Source organism: Pseudophryne corroboree, chromosome 1, assembly GCF_028390025.1.
Source record: "Pseudophryne corroboree isolate aPseCor3 chromosome 1, aPseCor3.hap2, whole genome shotgun sequence".
NCBI lineage: Eukaryota > Metazoa > Chordata > Amphibia > Anura > Myobatrachidae > Pseudophryne > Pseudophryne corroboree.
In genome coordinates, this window is record NC_086444.1 from 57,583,251 (window position 1) to 57,609,453 (window position 26,203).

At 49.0% G+C, this 26,203-nt stretch overlaps 1 protein-coding gene across 2 annotated transcripts in view; it reads right to left on the reverse strand.

Moving 5' to 3' along the window:
• RAB27B (RAB27B, member RAS oncogene family) overlaps nucleotides 1–26,203 on the reverse strand; it is a 450,874-nt gene that overhangs the window by 200,842 nt on the left and 223,829 nt on the right. Inside the window, exon 2 of one of the 2 annotated variants that reach the window (XM_063959910.1) lies at nucleotides 9,339–9,439. The exons of the other annotated variant lie outside the window; for it this stretch is intronic. The gene's annotated coding sequence lies outside the window, so the exon portion shown is untranslated. The remainder of the gene's footprint in view (nucleotides 1–9,338; nucleotides 9,440–26,203) is intronic. 2 annotated transcript variants of the gene reach the window in all.

Genomic DNA, 26,203 nt, shown 5'->3' on the forward strand with positions numbered 1-26,203 from the left:
GGGTCTCACCGAACCGTCCGGTTTCGGTACCACAAATAGTGTGGAATAGTAACCCCGGCCTTGTTGAAGTAGGGGTACCTTGATTATCACCTGCTGGGAATACAGCTTGTGAATTGCCGCTAGCACTGCCTCCCTGTCTGAGGGAGCAATCGGCAAGGCGGATTTTAGGAAACGGCGGGGTGGAATCGCCTCGAATTCCAGCCTGTATCCCTGAGATACTATTTGAAGGATCCAGGGATCCACCTGTGAGCGAACCCACTGATCGCTGAAATTCCTGAGGCGGGCCCCCACCGTACCTGGCTCCGCTTGTGAAGCCCCACCGTCATGCGGCGGACTTGGAAGAGGAAGCGGGGGAGGACTTTTGTTCCTGGGAACCTGCTGTTTGCTGCAGCCTTTTTCCCCTGCCTCTGCCTCTTGACAGAAAAGACCCTCCTTTTCCCCGCTTATTTTTCTGGGATCGAAAGGACTGAACCTGATAAAATGGCGCCTTCTTAGGCTGTGAGGGACATGGGGTAAAAATGCTGATTTCCCAGACGTTGCTGTGGAAACTAGGTCGGAGAGACCATCCCCAAATAATTCCTCCCCTTTATAAGGCAAAACTTCCATGTGCCTTTTGGAATCTGCATCTCCAGTCCACTGGCGAGTCCATAAGCATCTCCTAGCAGAGATAGATAGTGCACTTACTTTAGATGCCAGCCGGCAGATTTCCCTCTGTGCATCTCTCATGTATAAGACTGAGTCTTTTATATGGTCAATTGTTAACAGGATCGTGTCTCTGTCTAGTGTGTCAATGTTTTCTGACAGGTTATCTGACCATGCAGCGGCAGCACTGCACATCCAAGCTGACGCAATTGCTGGTCTGAGTATAATGCCTGAGTGTGTATATACAGACTTCAGGATCGCCTCCTGCCTTCTATCAGCAGGTTCCTTAAGGGCGGCCGTATCCTGGGACGGTAGTGCCACCTTTTTTGACAAACGTGTGAGCGCTTTATCCACCCTCGGGGGTGTTTCCCAACGTAACCTATCCTCTGGCGGGAAAGGGAACGCCATTAGTAATTTCTTAGGAATCACCAATTTCTTATCAGGGGAAGCCCACGCTTCTTCACACACTTCATTTAATTCATCTGACGGGGGAAAAACTACAGGTAGTTTTTTCTCCCCAAACATAATACCCTTTTTTGTGGTACCTGGATGTAAATCAGAAATATTTAACACTTCTTTCATTGCCTCAATCATGCAGCGAATGGCCTTAACGGGCATTAAATTTGACTCATCGTCGTCGACACTGGCGTCAGTATCCGTGTCGACATCTACTTGTGCCACCTGAGATAACGGGCGTTTTAGAGCCCCCGATGACTTTTGAGACCCTTGGACAGGCACGAGCTGAAGACTCGGCTGTCCCACAGTCGGCATGTCGTCAAATTTTTTATGTAAGGAGTCTATACGTGCACTCATTTCTTGCCATAATACCATCCACTCAGGTGTCTGCCCCGCAGGGGGTGACATCTCTGCTAAAGGCATCTGCTCCCCCTCCACATCATTATCCTCCTCAAACATGTCGACACAGCCGTACCGACACACTCCACACACACAGGGAATGCTCAAATAGAGGACAGGACCCACAAAAGCCCTTTGGGGGGACAGAGTAAGAGTATGCCAGCACACACCAGAGCGCTATATATATATAGGGACTAACTGAGTTATGTCCCTAATAGCTGCTTATACTGTATACAGTGCCAATTTAGTGCCCCCCCTCTCTTTTCCCTCTTACTGTACTGTAGAAATGCAGGGAAGAGCCAGGGAGCTTCCTTCCAGCCGAGCTGTGAGGGAAAAATGGCGCCAGTGTGCTGAGGAGATAGGCTCCGCCCCTTTTTCGCGGCCTATTCTCCCGCTTTTTTTGGGATTCTGGCAGGGGTATTTACCTCATATATAGCCCCAGGGGCTATATATTGAGGTATTTTAGCCAGCCAAGGTGTTTTTATTGCTGCCTCAGGGCGCCCCCCCCCCAGCGCCCTGCACCCTCAGTGACCGGAGTGTGAAGTGTGTATGAGGAGCAATGGCGCACAGCTGCAGTGCTGTGCGCTACCTTGGTGAAGACAGGATGTCTTCATGCCGCCGATTTTCCAGACCATCTTCCTGCTTCTGGCTCTGTAAGGGGGACGGCGGCGCGGCTCCGGGACCGAACATCAAGGCTGGGCCTGCGGTCGATCCCTCTGGAGCTAATGGTGTACAGTAGCCTAAGAAGCCCAATCCGGCTGCAAGCAGGCGAGTTCGCTTCTTCTCCCCTTAGTCCCTCGCTGCAGTGAGCCTGTTGCCAGCAGGTCTCACTGAAAAAAACAAATTCTAAGACTATAACTTTCTAAGAGCTCAGGAGAGCCCCTAGTGTGCATCCAACCTCGGCCGGGCACGAAATCTAACTGAGGCTTGGAGGAGGGTCATAGTGGGAGGAGCCAGTGCACACCAGGTAGTCGAAGATCTTTCTAGAGTGCCCAGCCTCCTTCGGAGCCCGCTATTCCCCATGGTCCTTACGGAGTTCCCAGCATCCACTAGGACGTTAGAGAAACTGTAAATAAGATTAATACAGTCTAATATCAACTTTTGCTTTCACATTCACAGTGGAGACTGGCTTTTCACCTGATTATAGTGGGATGGTGAGGTTGAGTATAACATACCTCCCAATTGTCCTAGTTTAGGTGGGACAGTACTTATTTTAGGGGGCTGTCACACAGTCCGGATTATCACAACTCCCAAATTGGTTACATTGCCCTTTCAATGGGGGTCATTCCGAGTTGTTCGCTCGTTGCCGATTTTCGCAACGGAGCTATTAAGGCGAAAATGCGCATGGTACGCGCTAAGTATTTTTGCTCAAAACGTAGATTTACTCACGTCCGAATGGAGAATTTCCATCGTTGAAGTGATCGGAGTGTGACTGACAGGAAGTGGGTGTTTCTGGGTGGGAACTGACCGTTTTCTGGGAGTGTGCGGAAAAACGCAGGCGTGCCAGCAAAAAACGCGGGAGTGTCTGGAGAAACGGGGGAGTGGCTGGCCGAACGCAGGGCGTGTTTGTGACGTCAAACCAGGAACGAAACGGCCTGAGCTGATCGCAGTGTAGGAGTAAGTCTGAAGATACTCAGAAACTGCTAAGAATTTCTATTCGCAATTCTGCTAATCTTTCATTCGCAATTCTGCTAAGCTAAGATACACTCCCAGAGGGCGGCGGCCTAGCGTGTGCAACGCTGCTAAAAGCAGCTAGCGAGCGATCAACTCGGAATGACCCCCACTGTGTATGAGAATTAAGGTATTTTTCTTGGGGAAGGGAAGGGGGCTAGGCAGTACCCCTAATGGGATATAGCTATGCTCCCATTTGGTTGTGTCCTGATTTAACATCTTCTGATGTTGGGAGGTAGCAGTAGGCATAGTCAATACATAAATGAGAACAGATTGAGAATTGCAGAGCACCTAAAAGTTTTTAGCACAATTCCAGTTTTTATTTATTTATTATTTATTACCAGTTATTTATATAGCGCACACATATTCTGCAGCGCTGTACAGAGAATATTCAGCCATTCACATCAGTCCCTGCCCCAGTGGAGCTGACAATCTATATTTCCTATCACATGTACACGCACACACATTCACACTAGGGTTATTTATTTTTGTTGGAAGTTAATTAACCTACCAGTATATTTTTGGGTTGTGGGAAGAAACCGGAGTACCCGAAGGAAACCCACGCAAGAACGGGGAGAATATAATCTTTCCCACTCATTATCTATCATCCAGTATATATACTTTAATAAAAATCAGCTACTGTTACACAGCGGACAACAAAAATAACAGTGATCGCTAGGACACCCAATAAGAACGCTGGAGTAATCTGTAATGGATCATTCTGGGTATTCATCATTTGTTTAGTAATAATGTGCAGCTTTTACACTGTAGATATAGTTCCTAATTCAGTTTTCCCACAGCAGCCGATCAGGTCTGAACTGCGCATGCCCTGCCGCCTCAGTGCGCCGGCACATGCCAGACAGCCGACAGCCATCTGAGCCCTGCGATCACCTCTGCCTGATTGACAGGCAGAGGCAGTCGCGGAAGGGGGCGGGTCGGCGGCGTTTGGGCATCATTTTAGGGGCAGAGTCCGGGCAATACAGGCGTGCCCGGACCGTGCGGGGGGCGGGCCGCGGCCAGTAGCGGATCTTGCCACGGGCAAGCAGTACTTTTGCCCGGGGCGCCGCCTTCCGGAGGGCGCAGGGCGCCCTCCGGAGGGCGCCGCACCAGGGCAAGATCCGCTACTGGTGTGTGCCCCCTGCTGCCCGCTGCCCGCTGCCCCCGGCCGCTACTGCTGGGAAGGAAAACTAGACGCGTACGCGTCTAGTTTCCCTTCGTGGAGAGGACCTTTGCTGTGCGGTGCGCGATGACGTCATCGCGCACCGCACATCAATTCAGCTGTACAGGGGGCGTAAATGACCACGCCCCCTGTACAAAGCCACGCCCCCTAAAGCCGCCCGGGGCGCCACAAGCCCCGGAGCCGGCCCTGGCCGCGGCGACTGCGTGACGTCACACGCAGCCGATGTTACCCGCGAAGCAACGAGTAGCTCCCTGTGCTGGGCAACCCCCCCGCATGTCTGAGTAACAGATCGTAGCCGTGCAAAGTTTTGCACAGCTACGATCAAATTTTGCACAGCTACGATCATCGTTAAGGGTTAAAACCTTTATATAGGAAAAGGAAAGTGGTACTGTACAAGTGACAGAAATGCAGAATAACAACATGCACTGAGAATTGCACCCAGTATGCAGAATGAAATAAGTGGTACGTTTGTTATCCATACATAGAGAACAGATATGGTTGGAGATTACTGTACATACAGAGAAGGAACACTGCCGCTTCTGGATTAAATATTAGTAGCATAAGTACGGATGTGGAGCTCATACATCTAGCCTCAATAAGCCACGCAGCGTGAGATGCCGGGTGCGAGTGAGCTGTCAGGTCTGGTGCAACTTTGCTAGCACTGGGCGTCTTTTTGGCTGAAAATGCATCTTAATTTAATATGCGGCACTTGTATATCTGTGTGTAACCGAGTCTGTATACGGAGTGCAACGGAACTTGTATTGGAAAAAAGCCACGGCCGCTGCATCATAGCACTTCGCATGCAGATTCGGACACTCGGTCGCACATAAATATACACGTGTCACATTAAATTAATTAGCACAGTCTCCTGGTGACACATTTCAGGCAAAAAAAGATACTCGACGCTTGGAGATTCTCACAAGTCGTCCTGGCGCCGAGAGGGGCCGTTTGGAGCAACCGCAGCCATGATGTATGAGGACACATCTGTAATACTATTTTTTTATATTAAAATCTAGTGGGCATAAAATATTTTCAGATTTTTATTTGTAACCGTTTTAAATATATATCAAAGTATTTCTCATATCTGCAAAGTCTAGTGACTGCTATGACGGTGGAATCTCCCTGGAGCACTCCTGCTAAGACTTATGTAGACATACAAGACGAGGAGTTCGTGGATACAGATTCAGTCGGCACATTTGTTCTACGGTTCATGGATCAGATTTTGCGTTGTGATTGGACAGACTGAATATAAGGTCCCATGTGACAACGATTTACGGAGTTCATTGTTCTACTCTCGCAGGAAACATGAAAGCGCCATAGCACCAAGGTGTTCACAAGCTACAGGGCAAAGACAATGAGAAGCGTCTGGATACATGACAGCAATTAGTTACATTTCAGCTGCACGGTTTGTGATACTGTATCAGCCATAGAACTGTAAGGAGACATCAGCGGCTTACTATGCTCTTGCTTTGTATAATGGTTTTATTACATCTTACAGAGCAATTTATTGTTTAGTGTGTCAGTGCAAACATACAGTACATGCTGTGCGAGGTGGACACTGCATATAAACAAGTTATGTGTATGCACTTTGTAACACTTTAATAACACAATCTTGCTACTCGGTGATGTTGGGAGACTCTGCTACTTCCTTTACCTAACTTTCAGGCTGTGGCTTCTGGCTCCATTCCCCTCGTCACATCATGTCACTGCCCTGTCCTCACACTTCACTTATTTTCTGATAAACTATGTGCTGCTGGGGACCCTGCTCTTCCTACTATATAACGCTTGGGCTGTGGCTTCCTGCTGCCTCCATTTCCCTCCTCACATCATGTCACTGCCACTGTTACATGCAGCCCTGTCCTCACTGACACATCACTCAACTCCTGATATACTCTGTGCTGCTGGGGACCCTGCTCTCCCCACTATATAATGCTCGGGCTGTGGCTCCCTGCTTCCTCCATTCCCCTCCTCACATCATGCCATTGCCCCTGTCACATGCATCCCTGCCCTCACTAACACATCACTCAACTCCTGATATACTCTGTGCTGCTGGGGACCCTGCTCTTCCCACTATATAACGCTTGGGCTGTGGCTCCCTGCTGCCTCCATTCCTCTCCTCACATCATGTCATTGCCCCGGTCACATGCAGCCCTGCCCTCACTAACACATCACTCATCTCCTGATATACTCTGTGCTGCTGGGGACCCTGCTCCTTTCATTATATAACTCTCACTCTGTGGCTTCCTGCTGCCTCCACTGCCTTCCTCACACGAATACACTGTTCATCAAATGCATCCCTGACCTCATGCAGTCACATGAATGAACGGGTCACTCTCTCCCTTATAACCCAACTCCAGCTGCTCTGACCAATCCGATGATCTCGTTGGCTACAGGTTGATCTAACTCCACCCACTTCAAAACAATGGACAACCTAAAACTTTAGACAGAATTAGCACAGTTCAAGCTCGTATAGCGTCATTATACAGCTTGTTTTTACCTCTCCGCATGAAAACTCAAAAGTCGAACTCAAAGTAATATTTGCTCTTGAAAAAGAAAATATTGGAATATGGCACAATGGAGCAATTAAAACTGTAATATCAAACCAGGAGATTAGCCACGGTAGCCAAACCAAAGTTTTACTGGCCAAAAAAATATTGATTGCACTGCAAATTAGTGGCCACATTTGATCCAGGCTGATGTATGTATGTATATATATATATATATATATATATATATAGATATATATAAAGCTGGGTCCGGCACTCAATAAAAAGTTCAATTACCCCGGTGTCCTGATCCGATGCGGTGTTTGCCGCTGGTATAGGGTTCTGGATGGAACGGCACTCAGAGGCTTTTTTAAAATGCAGCAAGCGTGTATTAAAATTCAATAATACATCAATTCAGTGTATCGATACACTGAATTGATGTATTATTGAATTTTAATACACGCTTGCTGCATTTAAAAAAGCCTCTGAGTGCCGTTCCATCCAGAACCCTATATATATATATATATATATATATATATATATACACATCCTCGCTGCATTTACGCTAAACAGCCCTTGAAGTCGCACCGCCATGCTGTGGCTGGAATCTGTGGCGCAGAGCGTCTTTTTTTTGTGGGTTTTTTTTTCCACGAAAATGCTTCTTAGAACACTCAAAACACTGTACCATGGCATTTGGTATGCAAATACAATTGCCGTCACACACAGATTTAACCAGAAGAAGTTGCACGTGCGTCCTATTACATTACTGTGCATCTGAGATGCATTTTCGTGAGAAAAAAATGCAAAAAAAACAGATGTCCGGCGCTACCAAGTTACACGGCACTCAAGCATTATGTGTAACGCCACTTGTAGCGCACGGAGCAAAGATGTAAGAGGACACATCTGTAGTTCTTAGGTAACACCATAGAAAACGTCACCTGCTCAGAAAATAATGACACCGTACTTGACTACTCTACCGGAACTTCCAGGAGACTGCCAAAACTCATGTGGCACACCCAGCCCCTTCCCACATGGGAAAGTGGGCACGTCTCCAGGACCCACCCACAACTCCACTACCCCCGCCACCCAACCGCCGACTTAAAGAGTAAAGTGGGCGAACCAGGTAGCTGATGACGTGAATCGCGCTGAATCACATCATCATAGCCACGCCCCCCAGCTGTACAGAGTCAGTAATCTCGACATTGTACAGCTGAGAACGTGGCTACGATGACGCAAACATGCAGCCACACCCGTACCCAAAGCGTCTTTTCCCGTGTCACGCCCCCTCTCCGCCCCCCTATGCTAAGCCACACACCCACATTGCCCACCGTTGTAACGACCTATAAAGTTGGTGACTCTAAATTACACATTTATTAGAGATCCCCAGAAATATGCTGAAAATGGGGGATTCAATAGTCGGCGATGGGATTCAAAACACTGCCATCGATAATGCTCAGAGGTCTTTGCCGATTTTTCTGCGCACTTCCATGGTCCATAAGGTTAAGTGTTTGACAGGCCTGACTGACAGGCAGAGGCGGTCGCTGGGCAGAAGGGGGCGGGCCGGCGGCATTGGGCCGCCGGTTTGGGGGGGCGGGCCGGGCATGCCCGGATCAAGTGCTAATAAAAACCAATGAGGTCATCATGTTGGCAGTTAATGACAGTTGGTATGAACTCTGGCCCCTCCCACCAGTGTCAGTGATGCATACTTGCCTACTCTCCCGGAAGGCTCCTGAAAATCGGGTGGCGCTCCCGGCCTCCGGGAAGAATGCGCAAGTCTCCTGGCTGGACCCCTCTAACTGAGTCCCCGGAAGTCCCCCGGAGCTGGGCGTTGTCTGGCGGGGAGTGCGATGACACGATTCGCGAGGAACAGACGGTAATCTCGGCAATGTGTAGCGGGGGTGGGGCAGCAATGACGTGATTCTGCTGCCACTACCTGGGCCCGCCCCCATTTGGTGTCACTGCACCAAGCCACGCCCCCTCATGCTGCGGCCGCGCCCCCCACTTTGCCGTCATGGCTGTCTCCCCCTGGAGGAGGCAGCCTATAATGTCGGCATGTATGGTGATGTCACTTCCTGAGAGTCCCAACACAGCACACATCTCTACACATACATCCTATGTGGGGAAGGGAGTAAAGACAGTGGGGGAGATTTATCAAACCTACTAAAGAGAGCATGTTCATAAGTCAGTTATTTGTAGCAATCAATAAGATTCTAGCTTTCACTTATCTAGTAAACACTATAAATGATATCTAGAATGTGATTGGCTGTTATGGCTCTGCATACCGGCGCCGGAATCCCAACCACCGGTATAGCACCAAATATTCTCCCTCTTGGGGTGTCCACGACACCACTGGAGGGAGAATAAATACCGTGCCCTCTTTTCTACTAGTCTTCCTCAGAAGGTTTGATAAATTGCCCCCTAAAAATAAAAAAAACCTACAGACAGAGCTAGAGACAACAGTTCCAGTGGTTTATAACAGAATTCCCTAATGAAAATCATTGTACCTGTGTAAATTTTCGGTATGTGTCTACTTTTGCCAGCTGCTCCTCATCCCTCGGACAATTGGCTCTCCGTCGCCTTTTCTTCTCTGTCTGATTAGTGGAACCTGCAGTTAAATGTATAAAAAAAAATATTCACTATGCAATTTACAGTATGTTTCATCTAGTTGTATGGTCAATATCGTAGCAGCCTGGCAGGTAATAACGAGACGCGGTGTCAATAACAGAAACAGCAGAGATTTGTAATTATTGCCATTAAACATTGACACATACAGATGTGTCCTCATACCTCTAGTCTCAATACGCCACGCAGCACGAGATGCCTTGCGTGAATGAGTCGCCAGGTCCTGTGCAGCTCTGCTAACGATGGTAGTCTTTTTTTTTTTTTTTAATTCGACTAGTGCGCATCAGCAGACTGTGCCTAGTTATTTTATATATGACACTTGTACTGTATATTGTGTGTGACTGAGACCGTATACGCAGCAGAACAGCTTGTGTTGGAAAAGAGCTGCGGATGCTACATTGTAGCACTTCCTATACAGATTCAGAGACTCAAGGTGGGTACACATTAGGCGATGTGCTGTGCAGGCAGCTGTTGGACGACAGTCCAGATTGAACTGCCTACATGGCCGACAACGAGGGTCGTTAACGACTCGCGCATCGCTGGCCGGCAGCGGCATACACACTTGCCGAGAAAATGAGCGACGTCGCTCAGGAAGGGTGGAAATGAGCAACGTCGCTCATTTTCTCTGTAAGTGTGTATGCACCTTCAGTCACACACAGATATACAAGCATCACATACAGTATCGAATAAATCAGTGCAATCTCCTGGTGCATCATTGCCGCATTGCATTGTAACTAAGATGACGCCTGACGCTAGCAGAGCCTCGTGGGACCTGGCGCACCAAGAGAGACTGTTTGGCGCAACTGTAGCAATGATGTATGAGGATACATCTGTACACACATACGGAATTACATACTGTAGAATATTTAATTACTGACACTCTCTAAATGAAACAATGAAAAGTTTTTGGCACATTTTTAAAGTACTCCCTAGGGACACAATGCATGCAGGCAGCTACTAAACACAGGATGAATGAATGGAAGTGTTACGGATCCATCAGGATCACCCTTATATTCGCATAAAAAAATCCCCAGTACGACATTTGTCCATTTAACTTCAAAACAGTAAAATTCATATCTCTCCCCAAAAACAGAGATCAGATAAATCCACCTAGAACAACCACTCTCCTCTACTAATAATTACATCAATTGATGTCATTGATATGATTACAGTTATTATTATTAGCATCTATCGGCCAGCATACTCCGCAGCACTATACAATTACGGACATAGGCCCTCAATCAGAGTTGTTCGCTCGCTAGCTGCTTTTAGCAGCATTGCACACGCTAAGCCGCCGCCCTCTGGGAGTGTATCTTAGCTTAGCAGAATTGCGAACGAAAGATTAGCAGAATTGCGAATAGAAATTTCTTAGCAGTTTCTGAGTAGCTCGAGACTTACTCCTACACTGCGATCAGCTCCGCCCGTTTCGTTCCTGGTTTGACGTCACAAACACGCCCTGCGTTCGGGCAGCCACTCCCCCGTTTCTCCAGACACTCCCGCGTTTTATCCTGGCACGCCTGCGTTTTTCCGCACACTCCCAGAAAACGGTCAGTTTCCGTCCAGAAACATCCACTTCCTGTCAATCACACTCCGATCACTTCAACGATGAAAAATCTTCGTTCTGCCGTGAGTAAATCTACTAAGTTTTGAGCTAAAATACTTAGCGCATGCGTACTGCGTACCATGCGCATTTTCGCCTTAATCGCTCCGTTGCGAAAATCGGCAACGAGCGAACAACTCGGAATGACCCCCATAGGGCCTACTCAGTACTAATGTAGTATCCAACTCGCTGCGAGTAGCAATGGTGATTGCTAAAATTCCGGATCAGCTGTCCCTGCGAACCCTATCATCGGTAATCCCCCGCGATCTCTATTACTTCTTCTGTTGCAGTTAAAGTTAGACTAGTGTGAATGGGTGAACTGGGGCTCACACGTGTGATACAGAACCCGACAGCCGACGAGGGGATCTGACGAGTTTTTTATGAAATAGGAAATACAGAGGTACCCATACTATCGTAAAATTCCCCAACTCGGAGATCTTGATCAATTTTAGGTCAGAATCGGTGAATCGAGGACTTCCATTGGATTTCACCAATCTCCAAAACCAACGTTGGCAGAATGGATAACCTATAGCTGTCCGATGTATGGGCCACATAAGCACAACCATTAGGGGCACACTGAGTTCAACGTTAGCTGTTAACGCCGCATTTACCATTTATGGTAATCAGATTGACTTCGCACCACCAGAGGCTGTGGGTAGAACCTGCCTACGACAATTAACGCGTGGAAGCCGCCTAAATGAATCTTAGATAATATCGCAGCCAATTGGATTGACCCCTTATTGTGTAATCTAGCTGAATCCTGCTCCACTACCAACCCATGATGACAAGGATACTGTATAATGCTACTCTTTTATATATTAGTTACTTAAATAAATATTAATACGACTTCCGGCCACGCCCTCACTGGAGATGGCTGCAGTGCGAGACAGCTCCTCACTAGCCTCTCCCGGGCCTCCTGAGGGCCTGATTTGCCGAAGCAGTACCACCACCGAGTAGGGGGAAGGTCCCATCCACCATGTGGAAAATTTTCCTCCCCCTTCAATGCCATCAAAACAGCAGTGCCAGCGACGGGAAGCTAAGAGGCGAAAAGCCAAGATGGCTGCCGCAGCTCCTGTGATTTCACCTTTACCATCTCCTGCTGCCTCCCCTCTGCATGGGTGCTCCCCTGCATCCTCTCCCCCCCCCCCCCCTCCTCGTTTGCTGCAGTTACCTGTCCTTGCAGGGGACACACAGACCTCCTTAGCCTCCTATGCGGACATAGCGAGGGCTATTAAGGAGACGCTGGAGCAGGCGGATTCCTTCAAACAGGCTATGAAGGAGGCTAACAACAGTATTGTGCAGCTGGCACAGAGAGTCCATTCTAATGAGATACGGCTGGGTGAGACTTTTTCTGATGTTGCAGACCTCAAGCAGCGTTATGATGTCCTTTATAAACAGCACCTGCAGATTTTGAACAAAGTTGACGACCTTGAAAACAGATCCCACAGACACAACCTTTGCATTGTTGATTGGCTTGAGACTGTTAAGGGAGATGCCGTGCCCCATTTCATCGCCGTCACGCTCCCGGAGTTACTTCAAATTTCTGATGCCTGTGCTGACCTAGTTGTGGAGCGGGCTCATCGCATCAGACCTCCCGGGCGAACTCTGGGGGTCGCCCTAGAGTGACTATATTCCATTGCCTCAACTTTCTTCACCGGGAGGCGCTGTGGCAGGCTTCCAGGTGGAACCACTCCATTGTCTGGGAGGGCCACAAGCTATTTATCTTCCAAGACTACTCCGCTGAGATTACCAGGGCCAGGAAGGCCTTCTCTGGTATTTGTGCTGGACTGGTGAAAAAGAACCGACGTTTTACCTTGTTATTCCCGGCCCGCCTCCGTCTCTTTACAGCGGACTCCTTTGTGGACTTTTCCTCTCCTGAGGATGCCGATTATTATTTGAAAGACAAAGCCGCTGCTGATGATTCTGCATCTTCCTCTGTTCGCATGGACTCTCGGGACTGACCTTGCAATGTGCTGACCGTATTCTCCCCTCCCCCCCTCCATTTTTTACTATTTTTGGGCCTACCCCACTTACTGATGTCTTGAGAACCTGCACGACCATTTTCACACATCGTTTCTCACTTGTCACTGTTGTTGCTGAAATACTCTGCACTACTGTTTTGCACTTGCCACTCTCTGTTTTTTTTTTTTTTTATGGACTACTCTATATCATGGCCTGGCTGGGGTATTGTATGTCTCTTCACTAATCCATATCTTTCGTCATACCCATTGCTGTGATGCTCTGCACTGCTGTTTCAATTATTATTATAGGCTTCTTTTTGGACATTCTGGACATTGTGTTCCTGATGCTTTGTTATCTTCTATGTGCCCTTTTTGTATGTTTTGGTGGTACTGGTTCGACTGTTTTCATTTTACACCTGTCACATAGTACCTTTTTTAGCTTTTACTTCTATTGTTTTTCTTTCTTATGACTGTGAAACCCACTGATTGTTGCGGCTCCCTGGAGCCCATTGCTCTACTTCGTGTTGGGTGTCCTTCTGTACCCTTTCTGTGTCTTTTTTTGTTTTTTTATATTGTGTTGCTATTATCCAAAAGTTCCTTATTATGCCTGTTGGCTTGCAGGGGTCTCCTACCCCTGCGCAGTATTGGTCTGTCTTTGCTTGCTGTCTCTGTATTTCATTTTCTGACTCCTTTCTCCTCCCCTCTCCCCCTCCTTTCCTCCTTCCCTCCCATTGATAGGAGTGCTGTGTACCTATTACCTCTTTAGGGTGGCAATATGTTACTCATGTAGCTATAGGTGGTCATTCTGAGTTGATCGCAGCCAGCAACTTTTTGCTGCTGCTGCGATCAACTAGTACACGCCTATGGGGGAGTGTATTTTAGCTTAGCAGGGCTGTGATCGCTTGTGCAGTCCTGCTAAGCTAAAAAATTGTCAACAGAACAAGACTAGCCCTGGACATACTTACCCTGTGCGACGATCTCAGCGGTGCTGGAGCCGGGCTTTGACGTCAGACATCCACCCTCAGTTCTCCTGGACACGCCAGCGTTTTCTTCTCCACTCCCCGAAAGCAGCAGGCAACGGTCTGGAGATGCCCAGGAACGCCTTCTTTCTGTCAATCTTCTTGCGGTCGGCTCTGGGACCGCTTTCTTCGTTGAGCGCGACGTAACCGCACATGCTCAGTGTGGCCGCCCTGCATGCGCATTCCAGACCCGTTCACACCGCAGTGACAAACCGCTCCGTGCGAACAGGTCGGTATGACCCCCATAGTGTGGTGCTTTCTTTCTTTTAAACCAATTGTTCTGCTGATATGGCACCTTTAAAAATTGGTACCTGGAATGCTGGAGGGATTAATTACCTCATTAAAAGAAAGAAAATTTTTACTTATGTACGTAAAACTTACAAAGCCCTCACCCACTCCTCTCCCATCTACATCTCTGACCTTATCTCCCTTTACACTCCCACCCGTCCTCTTCGCTCTGCTAATGCATGCCGACTCTCCTGCCTACGGATTACCTCCTCCCACTCCTACCTCCAAGATTTTTCACGTGCTGCACCACTTCTCTGGAATTCCCTACCTCTCCCCCTCAGACTCTCCACCTCTCTACAAAACTTAAAAAGGGGTCTCAAGACCCACTTCTTCACCAAACCCAGCCAAATCTCATTCTAACCCTCTGTTCCACGCTCTCTATGTACCCCATCTGTGTCACCCCAGTCTGTCTACCCCTCCCCTTTTGAATGTAAGCTCTCACGAGCAGGGCCCTCTTACCTCATGTGCTTATCCTTTTTCTTACTTTAATAATCTTCAACTGCACCAAATCCAGCAGTCTTCTGCCACCTGATACTTATTCCAGACTCATCTGCTGATGTAGCTATGTTTATTTACCCTGTACTTGTTCTAAATTGTCATCAACTGCAGTGGCGGAACAAGCGAGCGGTGGGCCCAGGTGTGACAAAATGCTTTGGGCCCCCCATCCCATCCAAGTCCACCCCCTCACCCCTGGAGAGGATCTGGTGAGGGGGACCTGCTCAGGGCCAGAGAAATGGATACCTAGCAACAGTGCCGTAACTAGACATTTTAGCACGGTGTGCAAGAAACGGTATCGGAGCCCCACCCCTGCATGCAAAATAAGGGCAGTGCGCGCCGTAGGCGCGTGCAAAAATACATAGTGACGTGGCTTCGTGGGGAATGGGTGTGGCCACAAAATAATACCAATTCATAAAACGGTGCACAGTAGTCTACATTATTCAAATTACGCCGCACAGTAGCACCACTACACCAGGTAGAGACCCTTTTACACCTTACGGCGGACAGATTCCTCTTTTTACACATTACAGCAGACAGCGTGCACTTTTTACACATTACGGCAGACAGCGTCCCCCTTTTTACACATAACGGCAGACAGCGTACACTTTTTACACATAGCGGCAGACAGCGTCCCCTTTTTACACATAGCGGCAGACAGCGTCCCCTTTTTACACATAGCGGCAGACAGCGTGCCCTTGTTACACATAGCGGCAGACAGCGTACACTTTTTACAAATAACGGCAGACAGCGTGCCCTTGTTAAACATAGCGGCAGACAGCGTACCCTTTTTACACATAACGGCAGACAGCGTGCCCTTGTTACACATAGCGGCAGACAGTGTACACTTTTTACACATTACGGCAGACAGCGTGCCCTTGTTACACATTGCGGCAGACAGCATCCCCCTTTTTACACATTGCGGCAGGCAGATTCCCCCTTTTTACACATTGCGGCAGGCAGATTACCCCTTTTTGAAGAAAGAAAGAAAGAAAGAAAGAAAGAAAGAAAGAAAGAAAGAAAGAAAGAAAGAAAGAAAGAAAGAAAGAAAGAAAGAAAGAAAGAAAGAAAGAAAGAAAGAAAGAATAAGATTTTACTTACCGGTAAATCTATTTCTCGTAGTCCGTAGTGGATGCTGGGGACTCCGTAAGGACCATGGGGAATAGACGGTCTCCGCAGGAGACATGGGCACTTTAAGAAAGAATTTAGATTCTGGTGTGCTCTGGCTCCTCCCTCTATGTCCCTCCTCCAGACCTCAGTAAGAGAAACTGTGCCCGGAAGAGCTGACAGTACAAGGAAAGGATTTTGGTAATCCAGGGCAAGATTCATACCAGCCGCACCAATCACACCGTATAACTTGAGATAAACATACCCAGTCAACAGTATGAACAACAACAGAGCAACAGGTCCAACCCTAATGCAACCATAACATAACCCTTATTGAAGCAATAACTATATACAAGCATTAGCATTGCAGAAGAAGTCCGCACTTGGGACGGGCGCCCAGCATCCACTACGGACTACGAGAAATAGATTTACCGGTAAGTAAAATCTTATTTTCTCTAACGTCCTAGTGGATGCTGGGGACTCTGTAAGGACCATGGGGATTATACCAAAGCTCCCAAACGGGCGGGAGAGTGCGGATGACTCTGCAGCACCGATTGAGCAAACACAAGGTCCTCCTCAGCCAGGGTATCAAACTTGTAGAACTTTGCAAAAGTGTTTGAACCTGACCAAGTAGCCGCTCGGCAAAGCTGTAATGCCGAGACCCCTCGGGCAGCCGCCCAAGAAGAGCCCACCTTCCTAGTGGAATGGGCCTCAACTGATTTTGGCAGCGACAATCCAGTTGCAGAATGAGCCTGCTGAATCGTGTTACAGATCCAGCGAGCAATAGTTTGCTTTGAAGCAGGAGCACCAAGCTTGTTGGAAGCATACAGGATAAACAAAGACTCTGTTTTCCTGACCCTAGCCGTTCTGGCTACATAAACCTTCAAAGCCCTGACCACATCAAGCAACTCGGAATCCTCCAAGTCAGTAGTAGCCACAGGCACCACAATAGGTTGGTTTATATGAAAGGATGAAACCACTTTCGGCAGAAATTGTGGACGGGTCCGCAATTCTGCTCTATCCGCATGGAAAACCCGATAGGGGCTTTTATGTGACAAAGCCGCCAACTCTGACACACGCCTAGCCGAAGCCAAGGCTAACAGCATGACCACCTTCCACGTGAGATATTTCAACACCACCGTTTTGAGTGGTTCAAACCAGTGGGATTTCAAGAAACCTCAACACCACGTTAAGATCCCAAGGTGCCACTGGAGGCACAAAAGGGGGCTAAATATGCAGCACTCCCTTTACAAACGTCTGTAGAGAAGTCAACTCCTTTTGAAAGAAAATGGATAGGGACGAAATCTGGACCTTAATGGAACCCAATTTTAGGCCCAAATTCACTCCTGACTGTAGGAAGTGAAGGAAACGGCCCAGCTGGAATTCCTCCGTAGGGGCATTCCTGGCCTCACACCAAGCAACATATTTTCGCCATATACGGTGATAATGTTGAGCGGTCACGTCCTTCCTAGCCTTTATCAGCGTAGGAATGACCTCCTCCGGAATGCCTTTCTGCGCTAGGATCTGGCGTTCAACCGCCATGCCGTCAAACGCAGCCGCGGTAAGTCTTGGAACAGACAGGGCCCCTGTTGCAACCAGTCCTGTCTTAGAGGAAGAGGCCACTGTTCCTCTGTGAGCATTTCTTGCAGATCTGGATACCAAGTCCTTCGTGGCCAATCTGGAACAATGAGTATCGTTCTCACTCCTCTTTTTCTTATTATTCTCAGCACCTTGGGTATGAGAGGAAGAGGAGGAAATACATAGACCGACTGGAACACCCGCGGTGTCACCAGGGCGTCTACAGCTATCGCCTGAGGGTCTCTTGACCTGGCACAATACCTCTGTAGTTTTTTGTTGAGGCGGGATGCCATCATGTCCACCTGTGGCAGTTCCCACCGACATGCAGTCTGTGCGAAGACTTCCTGATGAAGTCCCCACTCTCCCGGGTGGAGGTCGTGTCCCGGGATGAACACTGCTGACAGTGCGCTTACGTGATTTTCCGCCCAACAAAGAATTCTGGCGGCTTCCGCCATCGCTTCCCTGCTCCTTGTGCCGCCTTGTCGGTTTACATGAGCCACTGCGGTGATGGTGTCTGACTGAATCAGAACCGGTTGGTCGAGCAGGGTCTCCGCTTGACGTAGGGCGTTGTATACGGCCCTTAGTTCCAGGATGTTGATGTGAAGGCAAGTCTCCTGACTTGACCACAGACCTTGGAAATTTCTTCCCTGTGTGACTGCTCCCCACCCTCGGAGGCTTGCATCCGTGGTCACCAGGACCCAGTCCTGAATGCCGAATCTGCGGCCCTCGAGAAGGTGAGCACTCTGCAGCCACCACAGGAGAGACACCCTGGCCCTGGGGGATAGGGTGATTAACCGATTCATCTGAAGATGTGCTCCGGACCACTTGTCCAGTAAGTCCCATTGAAAGGTCCTCGCATGGAACCTGCCGAAGGGAATGGCCTCGTATGATGCCACCATCCTTCCCAGGACTCGAGTGCAGTGATGCACTGACACCTGTTTTGGTTTTAATAGGTTCCTGACCAGTGTCATGAGCTCCTGAGCTCTCTCTATCGGGAGATAAACCCTTTTCTGGTCTGTGTCTAGAATCATGCCTAGGAAAGGCAGACGAGCCGTAGGAACCAACTGTGACTTTGGAATATTTAGAATCCAGCCGTGTTGCCGTTACACTTCCAGAGAAAGTGCTACGCTGATCAGCAACTGCTCTCTTGATCCCGCTTTTATGAGGAGATCGTCCAAGTATGGGATAATTGCGACCCCTTGCTTCCGCAGGAGTACCATCATTTCCGCCATTACCTTGGTAAATATTCTCGGTGCCGTGGAGAGACCAAACGGCAACGTCTGAAATTGGTAATGACAATCCTGTACCACAAATCTGAGGTACGCCTGATGAGGTGGATAAATGGGGACATGAAGGTATGCATCCTTTATGTCCAGAGACACCATAAAATCCCCCCCTTCCAGGCTTGCGACGACCGCTCTCAGCGATTCCATCTTGAACTTGAACCTTTTCAGGTATATGTTCAGGGATTTTAAATTCAATATGGGTCTGACCGAACCGTCCGGTTTCGGGACTACAACATGGTCGAATAATAACCCCCTCCTTGTTGAAGGAGGGGAACCTTGACCACCACCTGTTGAAGATACAATTTGTGAATTGCAGTTAACACTATTTCCCTCTCGTGGGGGGAAGCCGGCAGGGCCGTCGGTGAGGGGGCATCTCCTCGAAGTCCAGCTTCTATCCCTGAGACACAATATCTATTGCCCAGGGATCCAACAGGGAGTGAACCCACTTGTGGCTGAAATTTCGAAGGCGTGCCCCCACCGGGCCTAGCTCCGCCTGTGGAGCCCCAGCGACATGCGGTGGATTTTGTAGAGGCCGGGGAGGACTTCTGTTCCTGGGAACTAGCTGTGTTGTGCAGCTTCTTTCCTCTGCCCCTGCTTCTGGCAAGAAAGGACGCACCTCGGACTTTCTTGTTTCTTTGTGATCGAAAGGACTGCATTTGATAATGTCGTGCTTTCCTAGGCTGTGCGGGAATATAAGGCAAAAGATCAGAATTACCAGCCAAAGGTGTGGAGACCAGGTCCGAGATCCCTTCTCCACATAATCCTCAGCCCTTGTAAGGTAAACCTTCCATATGCCTCTTAAGTCGGCATCACCTGTCCATTACATGTTCCACAGGACACGTCAAGCAGAAATCGACATAGCGTTGACTCTAGAACCCAGTAGACTAATGTCTCTTTGGGCATGTTTTATATATATATATCTAAGACAGCATCTTTTATATATATATCTATATATATATACATATATATATATATATATATATATATATATACATACTAGGGTCTCAATCTCTGCTGATAAGGTATCTGTCCACGCTGCTACAGCGCTATAAACCCATGCCGACATAATCGCCGGTCTGAGTAGTGTACCAGAATGTGCACGCTATCTGCAGGATCCCTGAGGATAGCTGTTAAGTCAGGGCTACCTTTTGGGCAAACGTGACACCCTAGGGGAAGATTCCCATCGTATCCTGGCCCTAGTAGGGGAAGGATACTCCCTGAGAATTCTTTGTGGGAATCTGCAGTCTCTTGTCTGGAGATTCCCGCTCTTTTTCTTCATGAGAGGAGGGAAATTTACCTCAGCTTTCTTCCCCTTAAACATGTGTACCCTTGTGTCAAGGACAGATGAGTCATCAGTGATATGCAATACATTTTTTATTACAATAATCATATATTGAATACTTTCCTGCCATTTTGGCTGTAACTTTGCATTATCGTAGTCGACACTGGAGTCAGACTCCGTGTCGATATCAGTGTCTATTATTTTGGATAGTGATCATTGAGAGACTCTGAAGGTCTCTGCGACATAGGGACAGACATGGGTAGATTCCCTGTCTGTTCTCTAATCTTTTGTGCAATAAATTTACCTTAGCACTTAATTTCACATATCCAAACAGGTGTCGGCGTTGTCGACGGAGACACCCTCACACACACATTTGCTCCATCTCCTCCTCAGGGGAGCCTTTTACCTCAGACATGTCGACACACACGTACCGACACACCACACACTCAGGGAATGCTCATCTGAAGACAATTCCCCCACAAGGCCCTTTGGAGAGACAGAGAGATAGTATGCCAGCACACACCCCAGCGCTATAAACCCAGGAATAACACAGTAACTTAATGTTAACCCAGTAGCTGCTGTTTATATTGATTTTTGCGCCTAATTATGTGCCCCCCCTCTCTTTTTTCCCTCTTCTACCGTGTATCTGCAGGGGAGAGCCTGGGGAGCTTCCTCTCAGCGGAGCTGTGGAGAAGAAATGGCGCAGGTGAGTGCTGAGGAAGAAGCCCCGCCCCCTCGACGGCGGGCTTCTGTCCCGCTTAAATATACATTTTCTTGGCGGGGGCTCATACATATATACAGTGCACAACTGTATATATGTGTACTTTTGCCAAAAGAGGTCCATATGCTGCCCAGGGCGCCCCCCCCCCCCCCCCCCCCTGCGCCCTTACAGTGACCGGAGTATGTGAGGTGTGTGGGAGCAATGGCGCACAGCTGCAGTGCTGTGCATTACCTCAGTGAAGAACGGAGTCTTCTGCCGCCGATTTCGAAGTCTTCTTGCTTCTCATACTCACCCGGCTTCTGTCTTCCGGCTCTGCGAGGGGGACGGCGGCGCGGCTCTGGGAACGGACGACGAGGGTGAGATCCTGTGTACGATCCCTCTGGAGCTAATGGTGTCCAGTAGCCTAAGGAGCAGAACCTAGCTTCAGAGAGTAGGGCTGCTTCTCTCCCCTCTGTCCCACGATGCAGGGAGTCTGTTGCCAGCAGAGCTCCCTGAAAATAAAAAACCTAACAAAATACTTTCTCACAGCAAGCTCAGGAGAGCTCACTGAACAGCACCCAGCTCGTCTGGGCACAGTCTCAAACTGAGGTCTGGAGGAGGGACATAGAGGGAGGAGCCAGAGCACACCAGAATCTAAATTCTTTCTTAAAGTGCCCATGTCTCCTGCAGAGCCCGTCTATTCCCCATGGTCCTTACGGAGTCCCCAGCATCCACTAGGACGTTAGAGAAAAAGAATTATACTTACCCTCTCCGCTGGCTCAGGCTCCTCGGTGCAGCTTCTGGTCACGATTCCCGGGCAGGAGAGAAGGAGGAGGAGGGAGGTGGAAGAGGGAGCCGCAGCAGCGCTGTGTTATTGGTGGAGGCGCTGCTGCTGCTGCCCCTCTGCTTCACTATAGGCTGTTCTCGGAAGACAGCCTATAGTGAAGCAGAGGGCCAGCAGCAGCAGCGCCTCAACCAGTAGTAAAGCGCTGCTGCGGCTCCCAATTCCACCTCCCTCCTCCTCCTTCTCCCCCGTACCGCTTCTCTCCTCTCTGTCCGGGCGGCTGTGTGCTGGGGGCAGCGGTTGCCCGCAGCACACAGCGGCATGTAATGAGTCAGTTTGACTCATAACATGCTTTGGGCCCCTGGACAGTGGCGGGCCCCAGTGCAACGCACTGGTTGCACTGGCGGTAGTTCCGCCTCTGATCAACTGTAAGTTGCTGTTTTCCAGTTTGATTATTTTTTTATGTACTCTGTAATTAGGCGCTGCAGAACCCTTATGGCGCCATATAAATAAAGGATGATAATAATAATAAGAAGAATTTACTTACCGATAATTCTATTTCTCGTAGTCCGTAGTGGATGCTGGGGACTCCGTCAGGACCATGGGGAATAGCGGCTCCGCAGGAGACAGGGCACAAAAATAAAGCTTTAGGATTAGGTGGTGTGTACTGGCTCCTCCCCCTATGACCCTCCTCCAAGCCTCAGTTAGGATACTGTGCCCGGACGAGCGTACACAATAAGGAAGGATATTGAATCCCGGGTAAGACTCATACCAGCCACACCAATCACACCGTATAACTTGTGATCTGAACCCAGTTAACAGTATGACAAACGTAGGAGCCTCTGAACAGACGGCTCACAACAATAACAACCCGAATTTGTTTGTAACAATAACTATGTACAAGTATTGCAGACAATCCGCACTTGGGATGGGCGCCCAGCATCCACTACGGACTACGAGAAATAAGAATTTACTTACCGATAATTCTATTTTCTCTAACGTCCTAAGTGGATGCTGGGGACTCCGTCAGGACCATGGGGATTATACCAAAGCTCCCAAACGGGCGGGAGAGTGCGGATGACTCTGCAGCACCGAATGAGAGAACTCAAGGTCCTCCTCAGCCAGGGTATCAAATTTGTAGAATTTTGCAAACGTGTTTGCCCCTGACCAAGTAGCAGCTCGGCAGAGTTGTAATGCCGAGACCCCCCGGGCAGCCGCCCAGGATGAGCCCACTTTCCTTGTGGAATGGGCCTTGACAGATTTAGGTTGTGGCAAGCCTGCCACAGAATGTGCAAGTTGAATTGTGCTACAAATCCAACGAGCAATCGTCTGCTTAGAAGCAGGAGCACCCATCTTGTTGGGTGCATACAATATAAACAGTGAGTCAGACTTTCTGACTCCCGCCGTTCTTGAAATATATATTTTCAATGCCCGGACCACGTCCAACAACTTGGAATCCTCCAAATCGTTAGTAGCCGCAGGCACCACAATAGGCTGGTTCAGGTGAAACGCTGACACCACCTTAGGCAGAAAATGAGGACGCGTCCGCAGTTCTGCCCTGTCCGTATGGAAAATCAGATATGGGCTCTTATATGATAAAGCCGCCAATTCTGATACTCTCCTGGCTGAAGCCAGGGCCAGTAGCATGGTTACTTTCCATGTAAGATACTTCAACTCCACCGATTTGAGCGGCTCAAACCAATGGGATTTGAGAAAATCCAAGACTACATTAAGATCCCACGGTGCCACTGGGGGCACAACCGGGGGCTGTATATGTAGTACTCCTTTTACAAAAGTCTGGACTTCAGGAACTGAAGCCAATTCTTTCTGGAAGAAAATCGACAGGGCCGAAATTTGAACCTTAATGGACCCCAATTTGAGGCCCATAGACAATCCTGTTTGCAGGAAATGTAGGAATCGACCCAGTTGAAATTCCTCCGTGGGGGCCTTCCTGGCCTCACACCACGCAACATATTTTCTCCAAATGCGGTGATAATGTTGTGCAGTCACCTCCTTCCTGGCTTTTACCAGTGTAGGAATGACCTCTTCCGGAATGCCTTTTTCCCTTAGAATTCGGCGTTCAACCGCCATGCCGTCAAACGCAGCCGCGGTAAGTCTTGGAATAGACACGGTCCCTGCTGAAGCAGGTCCCGTCTTAGAGGTAGAGGCCACGGATCCTCCGTGAGCATCTCTTGAAGTTCCGGGTACCAAGTTCTTCTTGGCCAATCCGGAGCCACTAGTATCGTTCTTACTCCCTTTTGCCGTATAATTCTCAGTACTTTTGGTATGAGAGGCAGAGGAGGGAACACATACACTGACTGGAACACCCACGGTGTTACCAGAGCGTCCACAGCTATTGCCTGAGGGTCTCTTGACCTGGCGCAATACCTGTCCAGTTTTTTGTTGAGGCGGGACGCCATCATATCCACCATTGGTTTTTCCCAACGGTTCACAATCATGTGGAAGACTTCTGGATGAAGTCCCCACTCTCCCGGGTGGAGATCGTGTCTGCTGAGGAAGTCTGCTTCCCAGTTGTCCACTCCCGGAATGAATACTGCTGACAGTGCTATCACATGATCTTCCGCCCAGCGAAGAATCCTTGCAGCTTCTGCCATTGCTGTCCTGCTTCTTGTGCCGCCCTGTCTGTTTACGTGGGCGACTGCCGTGATGTTGTCCGACTGGATCAACACCGGCTGACCCTGAAGCAGGGGTTTTGCCAGACTTAGAGCATTGTAAATCGCTCTTAGCTCCAGTATATTTATGTGAAGAGACATCTCCAGGCTTGACCATACTCCCTGGAAGTTTCTTCCCTGTGTGACCGATCCCCAGCCTCTCAGACTGGCATCCGTGGTCACCAGGACCCAGTCCTGTATGCCGAATCTGCGGCCCTCTAACAGATGAGCACTCTGCAACCACCACAGAAGAGACACCCTTGTCCGTGGCGATAAGGTTATCCGCTGATGCATCTGCAGATGCGATCCGGACCATTTGTCCAGCAGATCCCACTGAAAAGTTCGTGCGTGGAATCTGCCGAATGGAATCGCTTCGTAAGAAGCCACCATCTTTCCCAGGACTCTTGTGCATTGATGCACAGACACTGTCCCTGGTTTTAGGAGGTTCCTGACAAGTTCGGATAACTCCCTGGCTTTCTCCTCCGGAAGAAACACCTTTTTCTGAACCGTGTCCAGAATCATTCCCAGGAACAGCAGACGTGTCGTCGGGGTCAACTGAGATTTTGGAAAATTCAGAATCCACCCGTGTTGTTGCAGCACTAGTTGGGTTAGTGCTACTCCGTCCTCCAGCTGTTCTCTGGACCTTGCCCTTATCAGGAGATCGTCCAAGTAAGGGATAATTAATACGCCTCTTCTTCGCAGAAGAATCATCATTTCGGCCATTACCTTGGTAAAGACCCGAGGTGCCGTGGACAATCCAAACGGCAGCGTCTGAAACTGATAATGACAGTTTTGCACCACGAACCTGAGGTACCCTTGATGTGAAGGGCAAATTGGGACATGCAGGTAAGCATCCTTTATGTCCAGGGACACCATAAAGTCCCCTTCTTCCAGATTCGCTATCACTGCTCTGAGTGACTCCATCTTGAACTTGAATTTTTGTATGTACAGCTTCAAAGATTTCAGATTTAGAATAGGTCTTACCGAGCCGTCCGGCTTCGGTACCACAAATACCGTGGAGTAATACCCCTTTCCCTGTTGTAGGAGGGGTACCTTGACTATCACCTGCTGAGAAAACAGCTTGTGAATGGCTTCCAATACCGTCGCCCTGTCTGAGGGAGACGTTGGCAAAGCAGACTTTAGGAACCGGCGAGGGGGAGACTTCTCGAATTCCAACCTGTAACCCTGAGATACTACCTGCAGAATCCAGGGGTCCACCTGTGAGCAAGCCCACTGTGCGCTGAAATTCTTGAGTCGACCCCCCACCGCTCCTGAGTCCGCTTGTAAGGCCCCAGCGTCATGCTGAGGGCTTTGCAGAACCCTGGGAGGGCTTCTGTTCCTGGGCAGGGGCTGCTTGCTGCCCTCTCTTACCCCTTCCTCTGCCCCGAGGCAGATATGACTGTCCTTTTGTCCGCTTGTTCTTATAGGACCGAAAGGACTGCGGCTGAAAAGACGGTGTCTTTTTCTGTTGGGAGGGGGTCTGAGGTAAAAAAGTGGATTTTCCGGCAGTTGCCGTGGCCACCAGATCCGATAGACCGACGCCAAATAATTCCTCCCCTTTATACGGCAATACTTCCATATGTCGTTTGGAATCCGCATCACCTGACCACTGTCGCGTCCATAAACTCCTTCTGGCAGATATGGACATCGCATTTACTCTCGATGCCAGAGTGCAAATATCTCTCTGCGCATCTCGCATATAAAGGAAAGCATCCTTTAATTGCTCTATAGTCAATAAAATACTGTCCCTATCCAGGGTATCAATATTTTCAGTCAGGGAATCCAACCAGACGACCCCAGCACTGCACATCCAGGCTGAGGCGATGGCTGGTCGCAGTATAACACCAGTATGTGTGTATATACTTTTTAGGGTAGTTTCCAGTCTCCTATCCGCTGGATCCCTGAGGGCGGCCGTATCAGGAGACGGTAACGCCACTTGTTTTGATAAGCGTGTGAGCGCCTTATCCACCCTAGG